Raw genomic sequence first — 12,605 nt, forward strand, 5'->3', positions numbered from 1 at the left:
ATGAGGGAGTGAAAATGCTTTTGCTTAACGTCTTTCTCCTCTTTTTCTGGCCCACCTCCAGTCCCATCTCCCCAGGACTTCTTACTCATTCTTAATAGGCAGCTGAAAGTCCTTTAAAACAACCTGGTTTCATACCAACTGACTGCAAGCTCTACAGCAGTGTCATAACCTCTCATTTTTGCTCCTAAGGACATGCAATTTTTTAAACAGTTTGAATATATTTGATCTTTCCAGCTTTTAGAGGGCCATCAGGAAGACTGATTGTTCCCATCTAATTGCAGAGAAAGAAAAAGAAGCTGGCTGTTCATAATAAAAAAAATGCCTTTATGTGTAGATAGAATGTAGTCATGATAATTCACACCGTTTGATGTCTGATTTCACAAATTTGATCCTGTACCAAGAGACTGTACAAACTGAGTTCAACTTGGGCTTGACTATGTTGGCAAAGTCTTGGTTTTCAGTGGTGTCTTCAGAGGCTGTTCAAAACCCAGGCTTCTCAAACACAACTCAAAACCTAGCTCTCAGAGCATTAAGGTCCAGGCTTTTCTCAGAGCACAGATCACCTCTGTTGAAGACACCTTTTGAAAGCACAGCCCCTCCTGTGGGGATGTTCAGGTCACCTGGAAGCCATAGAATGGCCACTGGCAGTACCTGGATCACAGCTTTCCCCTCACAGAGTACAGCCTTATGTGCCTTCTCTGCTTGTGTTGGCACAAGGACACCCTCTGGGAGGGGATGCCACACTCCTTTGGGGAAGGAATGGACAGGTTTTTACTGCAAGCCAACAGGATGGTCTAAGTCAGAGCAGAAGGTTTCTTTGCCATACTTTCAGGCCTGCCATCCAGAGCAGAAGGGTGAAAAGGGCCGGTTAAGATGAAGTGGCTGCCTCTCTGCTCTCACCTTCACACCACCAGGTGAAGCAGCTTCTCTGACCAGGTGAAGTTAAATTTGAGGACAAGAAATTCTGGGCAATAAAACCCCTTGAACCATGTGTTTTATGCACACCATACACTTGCCTCCCTTCCTGTTCCCCAGGGCCCAGAGATGTCCACATCTTCTGGAACTGTCTCCTGAGCTGAAACAGAAGGGGTGTTGGTGTGTATTTAACATGCAAATATTACAGTGTAATAGTGACAGGAGTATTGCAAGTGTCCTATGAGGGGAGGTGAAGTTACTATCCATCTAGAGTGGGTTATTACTTTCCTGTATGAATGTACTGATCTAACTTAGGAAAGAGACATGGGAAAGGTGGACAAGATCACACCATAAATCCTGATGACCTGCTACAAGCACACACTCACGAGGCAACGACTGACCCATCTGCAAAACCAGCCAGGAAGACACAGGCTTTTCTCTGAGACTGGAGTCTGGGTGGAAAAAAAAGAGCTAGAGAGTTTCCAAAGCGAATTTTCTCTAAAATGTCACAGGAAAAATGATTTGGGGTAATGGTACCAACCTTGTCAGCCCAATTGCAGAACTCAGAAGCACTTAGTGTTTAAGGATTTAAGCACTTAGTTTAGCCTACTCGGGAGCCTTCTGTAGCAGTGCTCTCATGCAGCCTTGCTATCTATACGACACATCTAAATTGCACACTAAGGATAAAACAAATCATAGAGAGGAAAATGAGGAAAATGGATTTGTAAAAATACATATCATCTATGCAATTTCTTTTGCCGCTTTGAGATCCTGAAAATTGGATCTTGCTGCTCCTTATTTTTTGGGGAGGGCTCCTTTGTAGCCTAAGAGTTTTCTTTAAGCACAGAACGTAATTGTCCACCAGACTATATCATTATTAAACTGTTAAAAGCTATCGCTCTACCTAAGCAAGGCCTTGGGGTAGATTTTGTTTTACACTAGCCTTCTCAGAAGGTTTTATAATGATTTTATTTTAAAGGAACTCTGAGCACAGGAGAGGAGAGAGACTGGCAAACCTCTCTGCAGTTCTGAGCTGGCAAATGTGTTTGTGATCTGCAGATGTTTGTCCTCTATCTCTTGCAGCATCTTAATGATGCAGCTCACTGAGCCCTGCCATTTGCCCCTGAATTTTCCTCTCATGCTTTTCCTCAGCTTATTTTCACCTCATTTAATAACTATTAAGATAATGCTGCTGTTAGAAGCCAGTAGGGGCCCATTGCTGCCTTCCTACATCCACTCTCTGCCCTGATATACTCACCTGTCTGCGTAAATTGAGCTAGTTAAGAGAAGGCATTTTCTAGGACACAAAGATTTTAATAGCCAGCTTTGTGCCCAGTGTAAATCAGCCTCAGCCTGCTTTATGCAGTTCTCCAGAAGTTACTGGCTTAGCTCAGGTGAGGAAGTGTTGGGTAGGTAGCCAAACCTCAAGGCAATTATTCTTTATCTCCTTTTTCCTTTCCTTGAAGAATCTCCAGAGCTGCCATTCGCCTGGGCACAGACCCAATACGAAAAGATAAGCCTGTCCAGCTGTGCTTAGTTTTCCTCAGTGCGACAGACTCATGTTGGGCTCAAGGCAGTGGCTTTTCTCACACTTGTCAAGCAGCCTTGACCCTTGAGGCTCTGTGCTGGGCCATGATGACAGTTTCACATAACCCTGATAATTAAGGCCTTTTGGAGCACTGGTTATTTAAACATAACACTTGATGAATGCACATGGTTCATTTTTAGACATGATTATTCAGTACAGCCACAGCAAAACCCACATCAGGTGTTTCTTTTGCTTTTAATTCCTGTTTTAGTGAACCAAAAAATCTTGCATGAAGAAAAAAAATAATGAAAAAAAGGGAACATCCTTGTTAACTGCAGTAGGTTTTGCTCTTTCAGGAAGTGATGGTGCAAGTTACTGTGACTGGGACTATGGATGGGAGTTAAATGGTTGTGACAGACAGGTGATGTTGTACAAACAAGTGATCCAGCATCACATTCCAGAGCCAACTCTTCTACCTTAGCAAGGAAGGTGGGCCAAATTCATCCACTCTGCAACTCATGGCCTTTTTGTCTCCAGATTTTCCCTTTATTTTTTTATATCTGCCAAGAGGGTAGTTTAGAGAACATTACATTGTCATAACATAATATTCCACTGGCAATATTCCTTAATTGTAGTAATAATACATAATCAGCCATATACATATGAATTAATATATTACCCATACAGCTTCAGCACTAACTTTTGTTACACCCAACACCAGTCATGCTTGGCTGCCTCTTTACTTGAGTTTTTAGACATGAAAGTCTTTCTGTTAAATGCTTGGGGTGTATGCTATTTTTATAGTAGGAGACAAGGATGTTTCTGTCAGAAACATGGAGTTTTATTGTGAAATCTCTTATTTTTATATGAGATTTTAAGAGGGCTGAAGAGTCCAGAATTGTAGCATAGGCTGGCCAAGGGTGAGATCTTGGGGTGCTCACCAACACAGAGGAATTTAGGGACACTAAAACTACCACTCTCACTGTCTCTAGCTGCATGTGCAGTCTACTGAGGATTCTACTGTGACTTTTTTTTCCTGAAGGCACTTGGATGTGTGGGAGCAGGCATTGCTCCCTAAGTAGAGCAACTTTTGAGAGGGAAGGAAGGATACAAAGAGTCAAAAAATGTGGGGTCTTGGTAAAACCGATTTTCTGCAATAGTGGTTAGGCAACAACTAAAAGCCAAGTGAGGGAGCTTCTCAGCTGGCCTCGGGGCAGGGCAGCTTCAGCCAGTCCCAGCTACTGATGTATGTGTACTGTGTGTGATTTAATGCAGTGTTCCAAATCCTGCCATCCATTCACTGAACCCCACCCACATTTGGCCTACAGGAGTTCACCCCATGCCAGAGTCCCACCCCTCAGAGTCACAGACTCACCTCCAAAGCCACTCTGAGCCAGCTGAAAAAGGCCAGCAGGAAGGTAAGTAAGAAGGGTGAAAATGATACAAAGAAAAACACGCTGTGATACACACTTGTTTTAAAAGAGTAGGTAACACTGGTGCAGGAGGAAACAAAAATCAAACAGTGAAGATCAATAGCTTTTGTCTGTCTATGCAAAAGCTTTGAATGTCATCTGCTGAATGACAGTGCCACTCGATTTGCAGACTCCTATTTTTAATTGCTACAAATGGCAAGCAGAATATCTGGCTGGCTTTTTGCTGTGTTTTGCAAAGGTGAAATGTGGGACTGTGGAAGGGGGTGACATTGGTGAATGGACTAACTTTGAAATTATAAAGAATTATAAAGAAAAATGAACAGGGGAGGAAAAGAGAGGGAATTGGAAGAAATGGAGCAAGAAGAACATTATTTTGTGTAAATTAAATTTAAATAAAAACGGATGACACTGGCTCTAATCTTGTCATGATGAAGTATTTTTAAGGCCAACACTAATAAGAGTATTATATATAACATGACTACCCCATGACTATCAGGTCCACATTTTTCTTTTCTAATAATGCTGATGTGCATTTGTCAAGAAGAAAAATAAATACCCCTTTTATTGACCAAAAATGGCAGCCTTAGTCACTTAACATCTTCAGAGTTCACCTGCATCAAACCAAGGAACTGTGAATTCTGTCCAAAAAGTGCAAGAAAAAGCCTCAGAAATATTAGGTGGCCAATTGACTGGTCTTTCAATGTTCCTTAAATAGCTGGGAAAAGCTGAGGGCTCTTTTCCATGCCTTGTTGTTTTCAGATTGCTGGGGAAGTTGATCTCTTCTACTCCAGTCTAATCAAGCTCAACAAGACTTGCAGGGAAACTCCATCTGAACAGTGATAGCCATAAAAGAAAACTGCAAACCATCTCTGCCTGCAGATTTTCCATGGATGCTGGCACAAATGTGGTGGGTGGGTTCCTCCCAAGGGCCTGCAGACATCATCACCTCAGAAAGGGAAGAAAGAATATGAGAATATTCAATCACATGTATAAATCTGGCAATATTGCAGTGAAGGGCAGGTGCAAAGCAAGATAGATAGTAGCCACAGAGGCAATTGGTTTCTAAAATGGAAAACAGGCAAAATCTTACCTCTGGTCTCCTGCAAGGTAGCACAGTGGGCTTCAGGGAAGTTACAGTAAGATATTATTGGCTTTCTGTAATAAGAGGATAGCAGTGAAAGGATGATTTGTGACTCTGAGGAAAACTGTACAACTTACTGCCACAGGATGCTGAACTCAGTGGTATGCATATGTTAAAAAATATTTAGACTTGTTCTGTCACATTCAGTTATTATTAAATATGACAGTTTGGACATAACTGCCTTACCAGAGAGTGGCTGAACATTGTCTGATGCTCATTGTCAGATGTGAGTCATTTTGTACTGGCCCTTTCCCTTACACACATTCCCTGTGAATTGTCCAATAGGTAAGAGCAGAGTCAGGATGCTGGGCTAGATGAATGAAGCTCTAGTCTGACCTCCTATGGCCTCTCTCCTGCTCTTAGGAGAAAAAGTCCAGGCTAAAGGTATAAAATGGCTGCATGGCAGCCTATATTCATTTCAGTGAATACCATGCTAATCATGCAACAGATGCTGAGAAGTAGCTGCCCTTCAGCTCTCCTGGAGTCTGAGCAGAGAAAATCTGTCAGCCAGGAGACCAGAGAGGTGCATCCTCAGAGAAACAGATCCTTATTGCAGAGGCAGAGTTATTACTTGTTCCCCTGCCTGCCCTTGAGGGAGCATACATACAGCACATTGCTGGTTATATGTGTGAACCCCCAGCCCCTCAAAGCCTTCCCTGCATGATCAGTGTCCTGAAGCACAAACAGCCCTGAGCAACTTCAGTCAGGCAATTCACAGGCTGTAATATGAACAGAACATTTTCTGAGTCCAGGGCTTAAAGCTGCAGTCTAGCTCAAAAAAGTACTTGCACTGTACAATCCCTAACATATTTTCCTATGGGGTATATAAGGGTTGACTTTTGGCTAGAACATACAATGATTGTTATACTCACTACTGATTTTTCCCATTCCAGGGAGACAGTTGTACATATAAGCAAATACTTCCTGCATTCCACCCAGAAGGAAGAGAGGTATTTTCATATGACAAACTGTTTCCAGACAAGTGCAGATATTTGACTGAAATTTAAATGGAAGCAGCAACTTCCACTAGGAGTTAAACTTCAGAGAGAGAGTGTGTTCTTTTCAATCCTATCCTGTTTGGGGAGCCCTGTGTACTTTCCACTGGATGCTTGTGTGGATGGATTGAATCTAAGCCTGCTGGCCATCAGCTCACTGCAGTCCTTGGAGAGTGAATCCATGCTCACAGGTTTTGGAATCACTACCTGCAGCATCCTCAGCACCTGCCTGGCATACAGGCAGACAGATTCCCTGGCAGCAGGAATGCTGAGCACCAGGACTGGCCCAGGAGGTTACTGTCTGCCCTTCCTAGAAATTTCTACTTCAGTAGAAAAAATGGGTGCATTGTTTTTTAACAACCCTCGGGCTGTGATTTGTGGAATTGCTTTTGGAGTCTATGTGAACTGTCACTGCCCTGGGCACAGAGAAGCCCTTTGGCTGAGCACTGTGCCAGGCACTGCAGAAAAACACATATTCTTATGCCCCTCATGACTGCTGGAGGCACCCTCCTTCACTGGTCAAAGGTGAAAGTTTGGAAGTAGGAGAAGCAGATGATAGATGCAGACACTCAGACGGGAGGGGAAAAAGCAGGAAAGAGGACTGGAAGCTGGAGTGAAATACTATTGCCCTCTGTCGATCAATCTAGTAACTGAGCTCAAGGGAGGCAGAAAAACAGTGAAAAGGAATGGATAGAGCTGGTAAAAACCAACACCCACCCTATGAGAAAACTTAAGCTGCAAATCAGAAAGAGATTTGTGAGAAAAGTAAAGCTGGAAACAGGCTTTAAAAGGAGGAGCAGGGACTACATTTACTACAGTTAGGATGAGATTTGTTGCATTCTGCAGTGCTTATCGTGGTAGCCAGTAGCTACAGCAGACAATTTCGATACCTATGCACAAGATCTTTCACAAACCCCTGTGTTGTTACAAAACAGATGAATCCACAAGCCTGGAACAAACCAAAGGGTTGCAAATGAACAGAGCAGCAGTTTTAATCAAAAACATGTTGTCAGGAAGCTATCTGCTGCTGCGAGATGAATTCTTTGACAGTATGCAGTATTTTGGATATAAGTGAGAGTTTCAGAGTGTTCTGGATCTGAGGGGGATCCAGAACATGGCAACATTTCCAAAATGAGATGCAGTCTTACCAGCAAGTGTCTGCTCTGCCCCTGAAACTCTGATGCTGAAAAAAGCTTGAGGAAAACAGGATAAATGTAATGTGGATCGGTGGCATAGGTGTTGCTTTTGTTTATTAGAATGTGAAATGACTTGAATAATTTTTTGTCTGTTATGACTATTTATGTGTGTGGGTGGAAACAGGCAGCTTCTTAAGCTTTCTGCTTAGGCTGTTACTGCTCAAACCCAGCCACAGTTTTAGCAAACTGAACGCACAAGGTCAGCAAAGCAGCAAGCAGACAGGTTAAAAGAGGGGTCAATGCATGGCTACAGTTAAAAGTGAAAAAGCACAACACAAGATGTCAAAACTTGTCAGAGGTGCAGCCAGAGTGAGACTGCAGGCAAGGAGCTGGGACTCAAGGACAGACCTGTCACCCGGCCAGGAAGGGGAGAGCCCTGAGGTTACTGCCGCCAAATTCATATGGAGTTGGTTGCACAGGTCTGGGCTGTAGGAGAACAACAACAAACATAAAAGTGACAGGGCTGACAAGTGAGCATCTCTCTGGACCTTATGAAAACTGAAAGGCTCATACTTGAAGTCATAATTAACAGAAACAGGCTGATCCCCAAATTGTCTGACCTACTCAATAATTCTTGCTCATATTCAGTGCTGTATGTCAGTGTGGTCCCTGTCACTATCTAAATGCTGTCTTTCCTCTCAGAAGCCCATATCCACCAGCTGCACTGAACTGAATGGGGAATTGCAGTCTGGCCATGCTGTTTTCATTTCTGTTTTCACTTCTTGTAGCTTCCTCATGCAAACAGCGACAGGAAGGCATCATGAAGGCTTCAAGCTGTCCCATTCGAATTCATCCTTCTCTTTTTTTGTTTCAGTTTATCATTTTTGTTATGTTCTGCACTTTCATGTTTTCAAACATTCACCCTGTCTCCTCCATGCTTCCAGGCAGCCTTTCCCCTGCCCTCCTCATTCTAGCAGTTCTCTTGAGCTACAGACTCATTCAGAAATGACAGAGCATTGTCGTCATTCAAGAAACACTTCAGAAATGATTTTTAGAAGCTTATTTAATGAGACAAAAAGTCAAGAAGTGAGCTATTTATCCGTGATTACTTCAGTAATTACTCATTCTAATACAACTTGAGTGAGGTGTGTGAGATTAGCAAAGGCCAACAACTATACTCAAAAATAATCCAAGCATCAAATGTACTATAGGTTTATTTAAGTCCCATCAAAGTATAGGATCAGGGGCAAAGTTTAAGAGAGAGGCTTAACTTTGTGGTTAAAACACCAGGAAGTAGCTAAATCTTCATTTTTCTGGCCACATCTACACCATCTCTTGGTAGTGGCCACCTGTGAGAAGCAGAAAGTCAGTGAGGGAGGGAATGGCAGGCTGGGCAGCTGTGTATGCAGCTGTCCTGAGGACACACATGGCTCAGCTTCCATCCTCATCGAGCAGGAGTAGCCCTTCCTACACTTCTCCTGCCCTGCCCTACTTGTGGAAACATACCTGGGATGTGCCTTGCCACGGATGGACTCCCTGGCAAATGTCTTACTGGGAAATGCAGCAGTAAAGAGCAGCAGGTAGCTACCTCCATGCATCAGGAAATGCTGTGCAAGTCTTCAGAAGGGGCTTCCTGCTGAAGGAGCTCTTGTGACGTGGGTTTGGTGCTTCCTGATGAGCCCTGGGGCTGAGAGGAAAATGAGTGGGCTCCTCAGCAACTTTCTGGGTTTGAGGCAATCCCTGCCAGCTGAATAGGACATGGAAGCAGAGAATGGCCCTAGGGAGCAGGGAATCTCCTCCTGGCAGGCAGCTGAGCTGCTCATCTCAGCCGGGGAGCTGCAGCCCTGGCTGGGCAGCTCCTGGGCCCTGGCTCATGGTGCCTCACAGCCGGGGCTGCCCAGGGCTCTGCCCCAGTGTCATCTCTCCTTCCTTCTCTACCTCTGCTACTGACAACAGTGGGCACCACCTGGATTTGGGGATTATGGAACTCTGAAGCTTACTTGGCTCCTTAGGATACATGATAAAAATGTGCAGAAAAAAACATTCACTTGCTACAGCAGGCCCTGGGTCAGGCCTGATTATTGCTGCTGGCAGGGGCCCCTCAGGCCTCTTCTCCTCTCAGCCATCCAAAGCTAAGTCTGCTATTTCCTTTCCATTTTCTCTTTGCTTGCTCTTTGGGTTCTCCTTCCATTAAAGAGTGGGTAGGGATGCATGGAAAATTAAAATGTGTTATTACTTACTCCCCTCCTGAACCACTTACTTCCCTGAGGGTTATCTGCTTCTTACTCTACCTAGTGACAAGGGCGCATTGTGCCTGGCTTTCATTAATCTCCATCCCACACAAACCTTGCTGCTCAGCAAGGTTATCAAAATTAAAATACCAGACTTTTGTCTGAAACTGTTTCCTTAGCCATTATCATGCCAAGGATTATGAGAGTCAAAAGAAAGGGGGAGATTGGTGAGGGGTGGGAGAGGGAGGGATAGAAATTTTTTCACAGGAAGGGGGAAGAGAATTTTTTTAATTGGAAAGTGTGGTGATAAAATCATAGAATTAATGAAGTGAAAGAGTTCAAAGTCAGTGCAGTACCCAAAGATACTTTAAGCACATTTTCTATCTTGCTTTCTTACAAAAACTACCCAGTTTGTGTATGCTTTTTTGCTTTGTCATTCCAGTCTCCCTGACTTTCAAACAGTCAAATCTGAAAGAGAAGTGGTGATTCCTAAGTAAATTAATTTCTTCGCTTTTCATAAAATAGCCACTGGCAGAGATATGGGACCAGGCTCAAGCAATTGCATTGTTTCTCTACCCACTTTCAATGTTCATAGATCTAACTGTGAAATTGTGCACAACACCACCCCATGTTTTAGCACCAGCTCTGCTGTGGAAGGAAAGCTGTGAAGGAGAGTGTAGCTCATTTTATAACTGAGATTAGTTCTAATAAAGGAGACACTAAATGCTGAAGGGTAGCAACTGTCCTGTTGAAAAAAATGTCAGAAGCAACAAAACACATCCACTACAAAGTCATACAGTCATAGAATGGTTTGGGTTGGAAGGGACCTTAAAGACCATTCAGTTCCAACCCCCCTGCAATGGGCAGGGACACTTCCACTAGGCCAGGTTGCTCAGACCCCCATCCAACCTGGCCTTCTCAGCTGGTTTTATTCTTTCTGCAGCTCAAAGAGTGACTGTGAACAGCTCTGAAGAAGTGAGCTTGGAAATGGGGAACATTCATAGGGATGAATGGCTCTGGGAAAATGAAATCTCCACCTTCACAGACCATGTTTGGTCTGTGGTTTTGCTCACAGATGGATCGGTACTGGAGAGCAGATGTAGTGGTGTGGAACCTGGCAAGGGCTGGAGGGAGGCACTGGGCATGCTGTGTGCTGCCCCTGCTGCCCTGCTCCCCTCCTGTGGGTCCCCAGGCTCCTGCCAGTGCATTCCAAAGTCACTCTCCTTCCAAAGGGGATGTGGTCAGAAGTGTGCCTGTGCAGGGGCAAGGCCAAAAGTAACAAAAGAAAGCACAAGTATGACAGATTATGAATAATTGATTCTGGTGACAGTGATTCACATATGTGACATCAATTTTGGGTGCATTAGGATGCTCATCATCCTTTGGGGGATATTAGGAATTAGATGACCCAGGGAAATCAAAGACGTTAATGCATAATTTATATTACGGGGGGAAAAGCAAACTAGAGCAGTCCACAAAATTATTATCATATCCCATTTCTTTAGTTGTGTCTCCCTCAAAAGGGTGTTCCAGCAGAGGCCTTATATTCTTATATAAAAATATCAACTTTCCACATGGAACATTTTTCTCTGTGAATAACATCCAAATTCATTATACCTTTAATTAAAAGCTCAATCTTTTTTAATTATTATAGTTCACTGAAGCAGGAGCCCACAAATAACAGGTCAATGGAAAAAGAGAAACACAAAACATGAAACAGATCACAGAGCTTCATTCAGCAACTGGAAAACAGTTTGAGTCTTCATGCTCAAAGAATCCCTCTGAAGTTCAGTCCTGTAAAAATCACACTTTCTCTCCTAACCCCTACACCAGTAGCATGTCCTGCAAGAGTATCTCTCTCTGCAGACTGGATTTGTTGGTGATATCACCTGCAGTGCCCGGCTGCTGGCTGCTTTCTGAGGCTGAAAACCCCTTTTGATGCCAGCCTTTCTCTCCTTTTTATTGGGTATTCTTTGCTCTCCTTTCTCTGAGTGCGTTTCTTTTGTTCCACCTCTCTTCCCCTCTGGTTTTGTTCCTCTCCTTTCTCCCCTAAATTGCACAGCTTTCTAGCGGCTTTTATCTTCTGTTTCTTTCTTTCTTACAGAATTTGAGAGAAAAAGAAGAAAGCACCTCTTAAGGGAACAGGTAGCATGAAAAGTTCTTTATTTTGCAATTGGATTAACTCTTTGATTATCAGATATCCCACTATATAGCACTCAGGCTAATGATAATCATGATTTCCTTACTCAGGTCTGTTGGGTTGGGAAGATGTGATTCAAAGTTTCTTCTTGCCTTTATTGCAGACAGTATTTTCCCAAAAACATATCCATTTGGAATGGAAGCATTGTGCTAAGCCTTCACATATGGATCATATATCATAATAACATTATTTCAGTATTATATGGGACTTCAGTAGCTTTTCAGGTTCAACTGGAAGAGTCAAGAACTGAAGCTTCTTTCTGTTAACAGCCCCCTGGGACTCCCCTTGTATTTTGATTTGACAAACTCTGTTAAGACTGTCACTTATGCCTCCATTGAAAGCGAACTTCTGCTAGGTCAGAAACAGTACACACAGTAACACTGCAGAAGTGGTGTTCAACATGGACCTGCATATCATCAGCAGTTCATGGAAACTCCTTCCTTCAACCCCTGTCCAGAGGAAGCCTATTTGGATTGCAGCTTTGTTAGGCAAGGAAGGCTGGCACTAAGGACAGCTGTGTAATCTGAATTTAGCCCACCCACACATTATGCTGCAGTCACTGAGTCCATTGTCAGCCACAGGTCTGTGGGAACAAGCAGGAACCAGAGGGGTAACCAGGCTGTCAGGTATTTGCAAGAGAAGCTTCAGAAGCCCCAGAGATTGGGGCTGTGCCCAGCAGGATGAGGAAGGACAGCCAGACTGAAGCTGTTTGCACCTCTGTGGTGAACATTGGTAGCAGATACACAATTTCAGACAAGCATCTGGTTTTATCAGGGAAGCATTACCTACTGTCTTGTTATGTACTTTTTGATTTGGGTTCTTTTCCCTTTGAACTGAAGGTTGAAGAGACGGGAGGCGAGTATTTTCTCTCGTTCGGCTTCAGTTGTTTATTTTTTCTTATCAGCATTACAAGGTACAAGGAGCTATGTGCACTATGATAGTAAAGGGGTAAAATGGCTAACAAAGATCTTCTTCAAGGTCTTTTATATGTCCATTTACCCAATTAACAGGTGCCAACTAAGTTAT

Source organism: Parus major, chromosome 1, assembly GCF_001522545.3.
Source record: "Parus major isolate Abel chromosome 1, Parus_major1.1, whole genome shotgun sequence".
Lineage (NCBI taxonomy): Eukaryota > Metazoa > Chordata > Aves > Passeriformes > Paridae > Parus > Parus major.